At 42.2% G+C, this 10,538-nt stretch overlaps 1 protein-coding gene across 2 annotated transcripts in view; it reads left to right on the top strand.

The window, feature by feature from the left end:
* The first annotated feature begins 914 nt into the window (after nucleotides 1-914).
* LOC147440566 (uncharacterized) overlaps nucleotides 915-10,538 on the top strand; it is a 65,580-nt gene continuing 55,956 nt past the window's right edge. The window contains exon 1 of one of the 2 annotated variants that reach the window (XM_086530291.1): nucleotides 915-1,140. The gene's annotated coding sequence lies outside the window, so the exon portion shown is untranslated. The remainder of the gene's footprint in view (nucleotides 1,141-10,538) is intronic. The other variant, XM_086530290.1, reaches the window with a different exon arrangement.

Raw genomic sequence — 10,538 nt, 5'->3', positions numbered from 1 at the left:
ATCGGTAAAGCACCTCATTTATTGTTGCATTTCATTCATGCTTTATCTACTTGCTTATTTTAGAATTTTTCGCAATTCATTTATGCTTCCAAAGAGAGAGAGAGAGAGAGAGAGAGAGAGAGAGAGAGAGAGAGAGAGAGAGAGAGAGATCTGCCAATGGGCTGAGCTCCACCAGGTGTCGCAAAGAGAGAGAAACAGAGAGACGTGTCGCACAGACAGAGAAAAAGAAGAAGAAGAGGAGTATTTTCATGTCCTAGGAAACCTAAGCATTTTAAAAGATTCTCTCCATTTGAATTTTCCACTTTTTCTAGCATTGACCAAACATACTCACCTCACTATTTTGAAAAATAGCAAGTGACACTTTTCCTCCCAATTACATCAGGCAAAGCAGGGGAGCCCCAAGAGATTCTTATTAAAAAGCACTAAGTTATGATATGGATGCCAAGCTGCTCCCTATTTGATTTGCAAACTTAATTTTGTCATTTTTCAATGCTACGTGGAGTTATTCCTTCCAAGCAAAATATTTCAAGTGGCATAATGTTGTCCATAACTAGTTGCGTCTGTAGAAATGAGTTGAGTAAGGTAGTTGAAGTTGGACATATTGTTCAGCTAGCACCTGGGTCTTGTTGCACACAAAGCTCCTATGATCGCTAAGGCTTATAATTAGGTATTGATTCTGGGGAACCTGTAAATTGCTTGTGGAGAAGATCGAAATGCTTCTATACGAGAGCAATTGAGCATCGCAGAGTGGTTTTTTTATTTTATTCACTTGGTAGCTTTTCGCGCAGAGGTTTTTTTTAAAGAGCTTTTCATGGGAGTCTTTTAAAAAATCTAATGCCACGTGGTGGCTTATGCGTTCAGAAAAGAGCCTTGGACTCACGAAGTAAATAAATAATTGCATGCGCCGTCGTCAAGTGGCTGAGCCCAATAAATAATTGCATGCGGCGTCAACTGGCATAGCTCTTTAAATCTCTAATTGCGCTGCTCCGAGTTGAGCTGCATGTTCCATAGCTTTTGCTCCGAGTTGCGCTGCAGCTCTTTGACCTGCGCCAAAAGGCTATGAGTTGTGCTGCAGCTCTTTGACCTGCACTACATGCGCTCTCCTCAGGAGTTCGCTCCCCTCAGGAGTTCTTGAAATAGGTATGTCTCAACAGTTTTTGTAGCAATATTTAGTAGGACACATATCTGAAAGTGCACTCTTCATTCGATCATCTTGTGGACATGAAATTTCGTTGTAATACGTAATTTTTTCAAACACAATCATTCAATTTGCGCAAGAGAATAATTTATCCTTTGGAATGTCCAGCTACAAGCTCTTGTTAAACCATGCGGATTTGTGGAGGGTCTGTATGGATGATTTTGTGATTAAAATATATGTGTATCTCTACTTTGATGTTCTTGTTCAATCATCGAATACACAAAGTGCACTAAGATAGCAAGGTGTATCTATTAAATTAATTTTTGTGTCCGATTAGGCGTGTCTATGACTTTACAAGCTTGTGACATTACTGTGGTGCCTGTGTGTTTTATAGTTAAGTGATTTGAAGTTTTTTATAATTTTGTTTCTTCAACCTTCAACATGCCCCCCTAAACTTAGTCACGTAGGAAGACAATTAGTAGATTTCAAGGTGTTTATCTTTCGATGTCGGCTTTGTCAAAAAATCTACCCATTGTTCATCAATAGGTGTATTGGGAACTTCACAGGTTTTCTCCTCTACAAGATCCTGTATGAAGTATGTCTTGGAGACTATGTGCTTTGTATTGTTGCTTTGCTTATGCTGATGTGTCATAAGGATTGCTTACTTATTGTTGTAGTTGAGCATAAACGAGTTGATAGAGCAGATCCTTGTTTCTTGAAGAAATTGTATGATCCATATGCCGTGCCATATACTCAACTTCTGTAGATGATTGAGCCATTGATTACTTTGCCACGAAACAACTCATCTTGCTAGTCTAAAAGCATTGTCAGACCGCTTGTTGTCGACATCGTCCCCTAATCGGCATCATTTCAACCAAGAAGGGGGGGATGAAGCTGGTTATCTTTGTATACACCAGACTGAGATCTTTAGAGCCATTTATATAGAAAAATAAGTTGCTTCACCTGCTGCCAATATGCAAGGGCTAGATGTTGCATGAAGTGGGAGGTAATTTGTAGCTTGACAAATATTGAAACGAGTTCCTGTAATAAGATAACACATACCACCAATTGTGCTGCTGTAGGGAACGGGTACCATGAGATGTTGCTTAGATAGAGACTCTAGACCTGTGATTGAAGACGAGATTATTCATTGCAAGTGGAGTATGTATGCCATGACAAGATTCCATTTCGAAGCGAGATAATAAGAGCTCAGCATCGCAGCATTGACTGAGATGTAAAATGCTATGCTTGATCATGGTGGATCTATATGCCAAGATGTACTTCAAGTCACCCATGTAATGTCATAGAAAAAGCAGCAACAAATTCCATAGTTTTCTTATATGGAAAACTAAGCGGTAAACACATATGAGTATAAAATTTTGTTTCTAGCATGCTTTAAGACGGGTTTCTAAAATATATGTGACCCAAATATATTGTAACACAAGTAATATTCTCTCAAATCATTTAAGCATAGATAGACATAAAAAATGCTATGTATACCAAATCCAAGTTGATTGCTGCCACACAATGGGAGTGCACACGAATAATCAATAAGATGACATAATAAGAATAAAGACAAGGGAGGAGATCGACATAGTATTGGGGACCAGAAGATGGGCTGGTCCCTCCCTTAAAAGAGAATCTTTATTGAGGGAGACTCTTTTTACAAGCACAAGAACCGGAGAAACCCCTCCGTTCTAGATCTTAGACTTGATGGTTGTTTCCTTCTTGCTAGGAAAATTCGAGACTAGCTCGAGCTAACTCAAATACCTTTCCTGTCTGTACTCGAAGCGTAAACCTCCGCTGATTATTCTGGATTCCGCTCCCAGAATGCCTACTTATTAAGTGGGTGGTTGGCACTCAAATAAAAAATGCGAACCTGTTTAAAAACTCAAACAAAAACTCTGAGCTGAAAACTGCTGCTACACAACACTCCCCAAGTATATCCTTGAATGCAACTTCATGTACAGCTGCAATGCAAAGATAGTTTTCCTTGCAAAAAAAGCATTTGCTTTCCCGAAAAGCACTTAAAAACATCTTTCTTTTTGTCAAAAGCTTCACAAAACCCATCTTTATTCTTGTGTCTGCATCTTTACGCGTAATCCTTTACCTAGTTTCCTAGATCATTGAAATATTTTCTATCCGATGCTCCCTTCCTCCATCCTCTGACACATTGGGTATATCCATTCCCCGGTGTCTCCCACCGAACTTATGGAACAACTCCTTCACGATGCTTAATGTCACCCATCATATGACACATCAAAGTTGTCTCTTCTTGATGGCTTTTATCAATTCCAATAGATCTACAATTCATTACTTTAACAATTCAAGTGGACACATTTAAATATCCTAATTTCATTAAAATAGAACTTACTCATAAAATAGTCCTTTTAGCAACATTCCTCTGCTCCTAAACAATTGTTCTCAACTATAATGCTTGTACATATCCTTCCAGAATCTTGCGATAAGATGCTAATTTTCTCTTGGTCATCCACTAAGCGTTCACAGTAGAATACTTCTTGAACTTTACCAAATACTTCTGTGTAATCTTTCCGGATTTTAGAGGCCGTTTGTAATGAGGAATAATTCAAGGTAGAATAGTTCTTGAACTTTACCAAATACTTCCGTGTAATCTTTTCGGACTTCAGTGGCCGCTCTTGATGATGAACAAACTGCTCTGGTTGGAGTATTTCTTTTGTTTCCTCAACCTCAAAAGCTTCCACTTTAATAAGTTGACTTAAAGGTGGTCCCACATATGGCTGGAGTAAACTAACATGGAAAGCATTATGGATCCTCTAATTAGGCAGTTGTCACAAACTGCTGACGTGTCAAGTCAGTAAAGAGCAGAACCAACCTTCAGATCACGGCCGAGGGGCCTAAACCCTAAGAAGAATAAGCAACAGAAGAAGAAGAAGAAGTCCTACCAACTTATGGGACCCCGTCCGATGGGGCACCAGTGACATAAAGGAAATAAAAATAAAGCAAGACCCACACACACAAAGCTGATGACGTGGCAACCGTATGGAAATAAAAAAAGCAAGACACACACACACAAAGCTGATGACGTGGCAACCCCAGTGACATAAAGGAAATAAAAATAAAGCAAGACACACACACAAAGCTGATGACGTGGCAACCGTATGGACGCTCCGGATTTTCCGCTGACATGATGACGTGGCAGACTGTACAAATTTCTGTGTTTTGCGTCGACTGTTGACGCGGCAGTTGTACGGATTTTCGCGATTTACGCTGGCAACTTTTGGGCATTGCTTTTGGATCAAATGTTTTTGAGTTTGAAGGCTTTTCACTGTAAACTGCTTATGGGGCCTAGGGCCTTTAAATATGAGGCCATGGACTCATTCTCGGGCATGCTTCCTGGAGAAGGTGCAGAGTCTGGAGTACCTGCTTGTACTATGTTGATGCAATATAAAGAAATACCGAAAGGGGCGTCAAGATTTGGGGCCAATACTCTGGGGTGGAATTCCGCCACTCTGTGTCGCGTGTCGTCTCTCTCTCTCTCTCTCTCTCTCTCTCTCTCTCTCTCAGTTGTTATTGAAGTGCTAAAAGTCTGTTCAGTCTATTCTTTTCTATTGGCATGTGGTGCCCATCTTGTGACAGTGGTATCAGAGCATCAGGCATGTGCTTTTCTAAAAGCATATCGGTCCTACAAAAGAGTAGACCGAGCAAACCAGAGACTACTGGAAATTGTTATTTGAAGTATCTTCGTGCTCCGACCCTAGACTTACTAGCCACTCCCAGCCTTACTTCATTGCGCATCGGGTGCGCTCCCGTCTTCATCGCTCTATCTTATAGGGCATAAGCCATAAAGAACCCAAGACATAGAATTCATGGATTCAGCAGAATATTTGCAGTTTCTGCTCGACGAGCTTCACAACATTCTTTTGCGGCATCCTCAGCAGAATCTTCCAATGCTGCAAAGTTTTGAACAATTTTTGAACTACATGTTACCCCCTCGGATGCCTCAAGTGATACCTCCTCCTCCGGCACCAGAAAGTACGAGAGCTTCCAACCGGCAATCTTCTCAGCTGTCTGTTCCGATCAGGGGAGTCTTCAGGAATATGGTGCAGCTATCTGACCCTGATCCAGTGCAACCGCCTTTGCCACCGCCATTGCCCCCACCTCCACCACCACCACTGCCACCAGGCTACAATGGTTGGAGCCCATATGGATACCCTTATTATCCATACTCGGGATATGCGCCTAACCAACCCAAAGATGACGGCACGACAGTCAAATTTTTCACTTTTTCCGGGGTGAAAGATCGCAAGAAAGCATTGCAGTTCCTACAGCAATTCGACAACATCTATGCTATTCGACAACATCTATGCTTTTGGGAAACTATACAGAAGAGTCCAAGATTCCTCGAGCAACGGGATTTCTTAAAGATAATGCTATGCAATGGTGGAGTTCAATCGCGACACAACCGCATGCTCCAAGGACCTGGCAAGCTTTAAAGACAGCTTTTGCACGTAGTTACATGAATTCAATGTTTGAAGTCCGGATTTTAGTAGAGTGGGGCAACTTGAAAATGCTTGCCACCGAAACCATGGATGACTATAACCAAAGGTTTCTAGACGTGTACCTTCCGGTGTCCTTTAAGTTCATTTCCTTGGAGGACCAGCGCGAGCGCTACACCATTGGACTACCATCACCATTGCAGGAAAATTGTCTCTCCAAGCAAGTCTCTACCATGCAAGAGCTTATGGACCATGCCGCAGTCAGCTACAAGCTCATGAAGGGAAAGTTGGAGTTTACCACAGAAGAACCTCCGGCCACTAACCAGAACTCCCGGCAACAATGAACAAATTCTTAGGAATCCCGTGAAAACCAACCTCAACGGCCTCGTTTGACACACCGTCAACAAGACGCCTTGTTACAAGAAGGCTGATGCTTCGAATGTTACCAAAGAGGGCATACATTCAATACATGTCCTGAGCGAGCCTCGACGTCCTCAGTGCAACCTTCTGCTCCCACGTCAGATAGATCCCCGGGGCCACCTCCGGCCAAGAGGGCTAGACCTGCTATTGGACTAGTACCCGATATTTATGGTATACACCTCGAGAGTTTTAATGAATTATGCAGAGCTTATGGAAAAGTCAATGGCTTGAAAGCCCTTATTTTCTTTGACCCCGAAGCTATGGAGAACTTCATCCATCCAAAATTCTTGACAGCCCATAATAACGATTGGAGAGTTCTACTAATTTCTCCTTATGAGTCGTTCTTAAACTTGAGTAAGACTAATCAATCGATTGTTAAGTCCAAATTTCTTATGTGCTTGTCTGTAACCTACTTATGTTTTTCCTAAAAGCGTAATATTGCTCTCTTGACTTGCCCATAGGCAGTGTCCATATCTCGTACAACATTTGCTGCAAATATCTTATTTCTTAGTTAAAAGGATTGGTAGAAGCAAAGGCTTACCATAAAGAATCTCGAAAGGTGCCTTCCTCGTAGACAAATGTACGGTATTGTTATACATGTACTCGACAAGGGACAAATACTTTTCCCAGTCAGTCTATCTGTCTGCCAACACATAGTATTTCAACATATCCAATATTGTAGAATTGGCGATCTCACTTTGTCCATCTGTTTGGGGATGGTATGTAGAGGAAAAATTCAACTTTGTTCCAAGGTTGTTAAACAAGGTACTTCAAGAATTTCCTGTCATGCGAGGATCTCGATCACTCACAATAGACTTGGGCATCCCATGATGCTTGAAAATCTGTGCTAGAAAATCAAGAGCATGCGGGAAATCCTAACCCTGACTACTACTGAAAACCCTCAATCTGCAAACCCTAACCCTAAAACCTGCAAACCCTAAAAACTGCCAAAAACCCTAACCCTAAATTCTGACCTAACCCTAACCCTAATCCTAAAAGGCAGCAAGGCTGAATCCCGTGAAATGCGTTGGCATGCTGACGTGGCACCATATGGCAGTGCGGTAGTTTTCCAGTATTTGCGGTAGTTTTGCTTTTCTCTACACAAGAGAGAGAAAGAGAATAGCTTTTGCTTTATTTGAAAACTCAAGAGAGTTTGAGAGAGAAGAGAGAGCCTTTGCTTTTTTTTAGGCTTTTGATTTGAAGCTTTTGGGGCTCTGCTTTTGGCAACCCTTGTAAACTTTAAATAAGTGGTGAGGGTTCACACTCTGCAGAGCATCTGGACGCAGAGTCTGAGAGTGAAACCCGAACCACTCTCTTGTACTTTGATCAGATTAATACATAAAGAAATACCGAAAGGGGCGCCAGTCTTTGGGGCCAATATCTCTAGGTACGGAACTCTGCCGGGCTAGTGCAAACCTATTGTGATCTGTGAACTGTTTTGAAGTGGTTACTGTTGGGGTATAAAGCCCAATGTGGTCGCCCAGTTAAGTGGGCGGGCCGCCAGGTATGTACACATATTCTTTTGTAAAAACCTAATAAGAACTCACTATGCTCTACACATTACAGTAGAGCGAGTTTACCATATCGTCGTGCTCTTCTTCTCGTACTCTCTCTCACGTTGCACTTCCGCTCGTACTCCTTCAACTGGTATCAGAGCTCAGATCGAGGCTCGGGGCAGCACTGCAGGAGGCTAGAGTCACCAGCTCAAATTGGAGTGAAATTCGATAGGCAAAGACACGGCCCCAAATCGTGTGGGAGCACCCGTAGGGCTTGTCGTTCTCAGAATTTCACTCTGAGGTCATCTCGGCCACCGTTCGGCTTCGACAAAGTTCTGCGCAGGCCATTTTCGACTACGTGGTCTCGGCGGGTGCAGATCCGACTCTGCAAATTTGGGGTTTCGGCTTACGACTGCAGGTGCTGAGGATATCGGCACTCCCAGAGTGTTGATTTGTGGCTGTCTACACATCGAAGGACGGCTCACAGTTCTTGGAGGCGTCACATACGACACGGGCGCATCTACACACAGACTATAGGCGACATCCACTAGTTCATCAGGTAGCTTGTGTTTGCTGCTTGATATTCCAGATTTCATCCTGACATTGCAGGTACTTCCACATGGGATGTATTGTCAGAGATGATGTATGTCTATTGAGGGTTTGCTGGCTGTGAGTCACACAGCAAACAACCGCCGCAGCGGTTACAGCATACAGTGGGAAATTTGTGGATGTATGACTTTGTGGGAAGTCTATGTACTGTCAGATTTACTGCAGCCTTTGTTGAGGGTCGAGTGAGGTTTTATTGAGCTGGGGGATTCTCGAATGTTGAGATCCTTTCGGTGATACAGGTCTTGGAGCGATCCCTCGAGCACCCTTAGATAGGCAGCTAGGATGTATTGACTGTGAGTTAGACAGTTGGGATTGCATCTTTGCTTTACTGCCGTTGAGGCATTGTCGAAGTCTATGCTTACAGGATAGTGACAGGACAGTCAGAGACAGTACAGGTGCAGGACAGGTTTACCCGCAGCTTACAGTGTCAGAGAGATAGTGTTTTTTGAGCTGTTTTTGGTCTGTTTTTAGTACACCAGAGCCATTTTACAAAGAAGACTCTGCCAAAATTTCTGCAGAATCTAAAGCTGTCTTGGTTCATTTGACAGGTTGATATTGGTTCAGAGGTCAGTTTACAGGGGAAACTCTGCCGAATTTTTCCCAGAAAAGTAAACTACTATGAAGCGTAGCTATGGCTGGATCACAGGACACTGCTCTTTGCAATATCAAGAAGCTGGATGGAACCAATTTCCCATTGTGGAAGAAGCAGATTTGGCACGTGTTGGTACAAAAGAAGCAGATAAAACCTATAAAGCTCAAGGAGATAAAACCAGAAGATATGGACGAAGATGAATGGAGCGAAATGGATGAATTGGCATTTTCTACCATTATGCTGACTTTGGCAGAAAGCGTTTACTTCAATGTAGCAGACGAGATGTCGGCTTATCAAGCATGGTTAAAGCTGAGTGATCTTTATGAGAAGCAGAGTGGAGCTTCACAGGTATACTGGCTTAAGAAGCTTGTTGACTTGAAGATGAAAGAAGGGACATCTATGTCCAATCATCTGAATGAATTCAACACAATCTATAGTCAGTTGTCAGCTCAAGGTGTCAAGTTTGATGAACCTATTAGAGCTATGTTCCTGTTGATCACATTGCCGGAAAGTTGGGACACTTTTCGCACAGCTTTGAGTAATTCTGCACCTCCAGATGGTTTGAACATAGCAGGTGTAGAAGGAAGTCTGCTTACTGAAGAAACCAATAGAAAGACAATGGACAAAGGCAAAGGAACAGCCTTAGTTGTCAGGGCAAGGACCAAAGAAAAGTACAAAGGTGGAAAGAGGAATCAGTCTCGTAGCAAGTCCCGCAGTGCTAAAGGCAAGAGTGACATAGAATGCTACCATTGTGTCAAGAAGGGTCACATGAAAAGAGACTGCAGAGAATGGAAAGCAGAAAAAGGCAAAGAGAAAGCTGAAGACCATGGTGAGAAGAACAAGTCCTCAGTGAAGATTCAAGAAATAAATGTGACAAACATTGTTGCAGAGGATAACAGTCTAGTGTCAGGAGACATCTACTTCTTGAAGAATACAATGGACTCAGCTCTTCTTACAGCATCTGATGGAAATGCACTGAGTGACTGGATTATAGACTCAGGGGCATCACTTCATGTGTCTCCAAACAAGGAGTGGTTTACTTCTTATGTGACCACTAAAGATCATGTTCGGCTAGGCAATGGGTAGACATGTGAGATCTTAGGTGTTGGGGATGTTCAATTGAAGTTTCAGAATGGCTCTTCTTTCACGCTGAAAAATGTGAGACATGTTTCCGCAATTACAAAGAGCTTGATCAGCACAGGTTTACTTGATGATGTTGGCTACGTCACCACTTTTGGACAGAACATGTGGAAGATATCCAAGGGTTCTATGACAATAGCACATGCAGTAAAGTCTAGAGGACTTTACATGATATATGTATCAAATGTCTCTAAAAATGTAATCAATGTAATCGAGTAGCCGAACGTTTCTTTGTGGCATAGCCAGTTAGGACATATGTCCAAGAAGAGAATGGAAATCTTGTCTCATTCTAGTTATTTGCCTGGATTTTCATTTAATGATTTTGAATTCTATGAACATTTTTTGTATGGTAAGCAAACACAGTAGCCACATAAGTATACAAGCAGTAGAAGAGATACACAGTTGGCACTTGTTCATAGTGATTTGTGTGGACCTATGCCTAACCTATCTCTAGGGGGAGCTTCTTACTTTATGACATTTATAGATGATTACTCGAGGAAAGTATGGGTTTACTTTCTCAAGCACAAGGATGAAGCGTTTAGTGTTTTCAAAACGTTTGTGACACTTGTGGAGAATCAGAGTGGCAAGAAGCTTAAATGCTTACGCACTGACAATGGTGGAGAGTATGTTTCAAAGGCCTTTCAGGACTTTTGTGAGTCAAAAGG

Source organism: Adiantum capillus-veneris, chromosome 15 (assembly GCF_014529385.1).
Source record: "Adiantum capillus-veneris isolate H3 chromosome 15, ASM1452938v2, whole genome shotgun sequence".
NCBI classification, from domain to species: domain Eukaryota; kingdom Viridiplantae; phylum Streptophyta; class Polypodiopsida; order Polypodiales; family Pteridaceae; genus Adiantum; species Adiantum capillus-veneris.
This window is presented reverse-complemented; position numbering and strand designations above follow the sequence as displayed.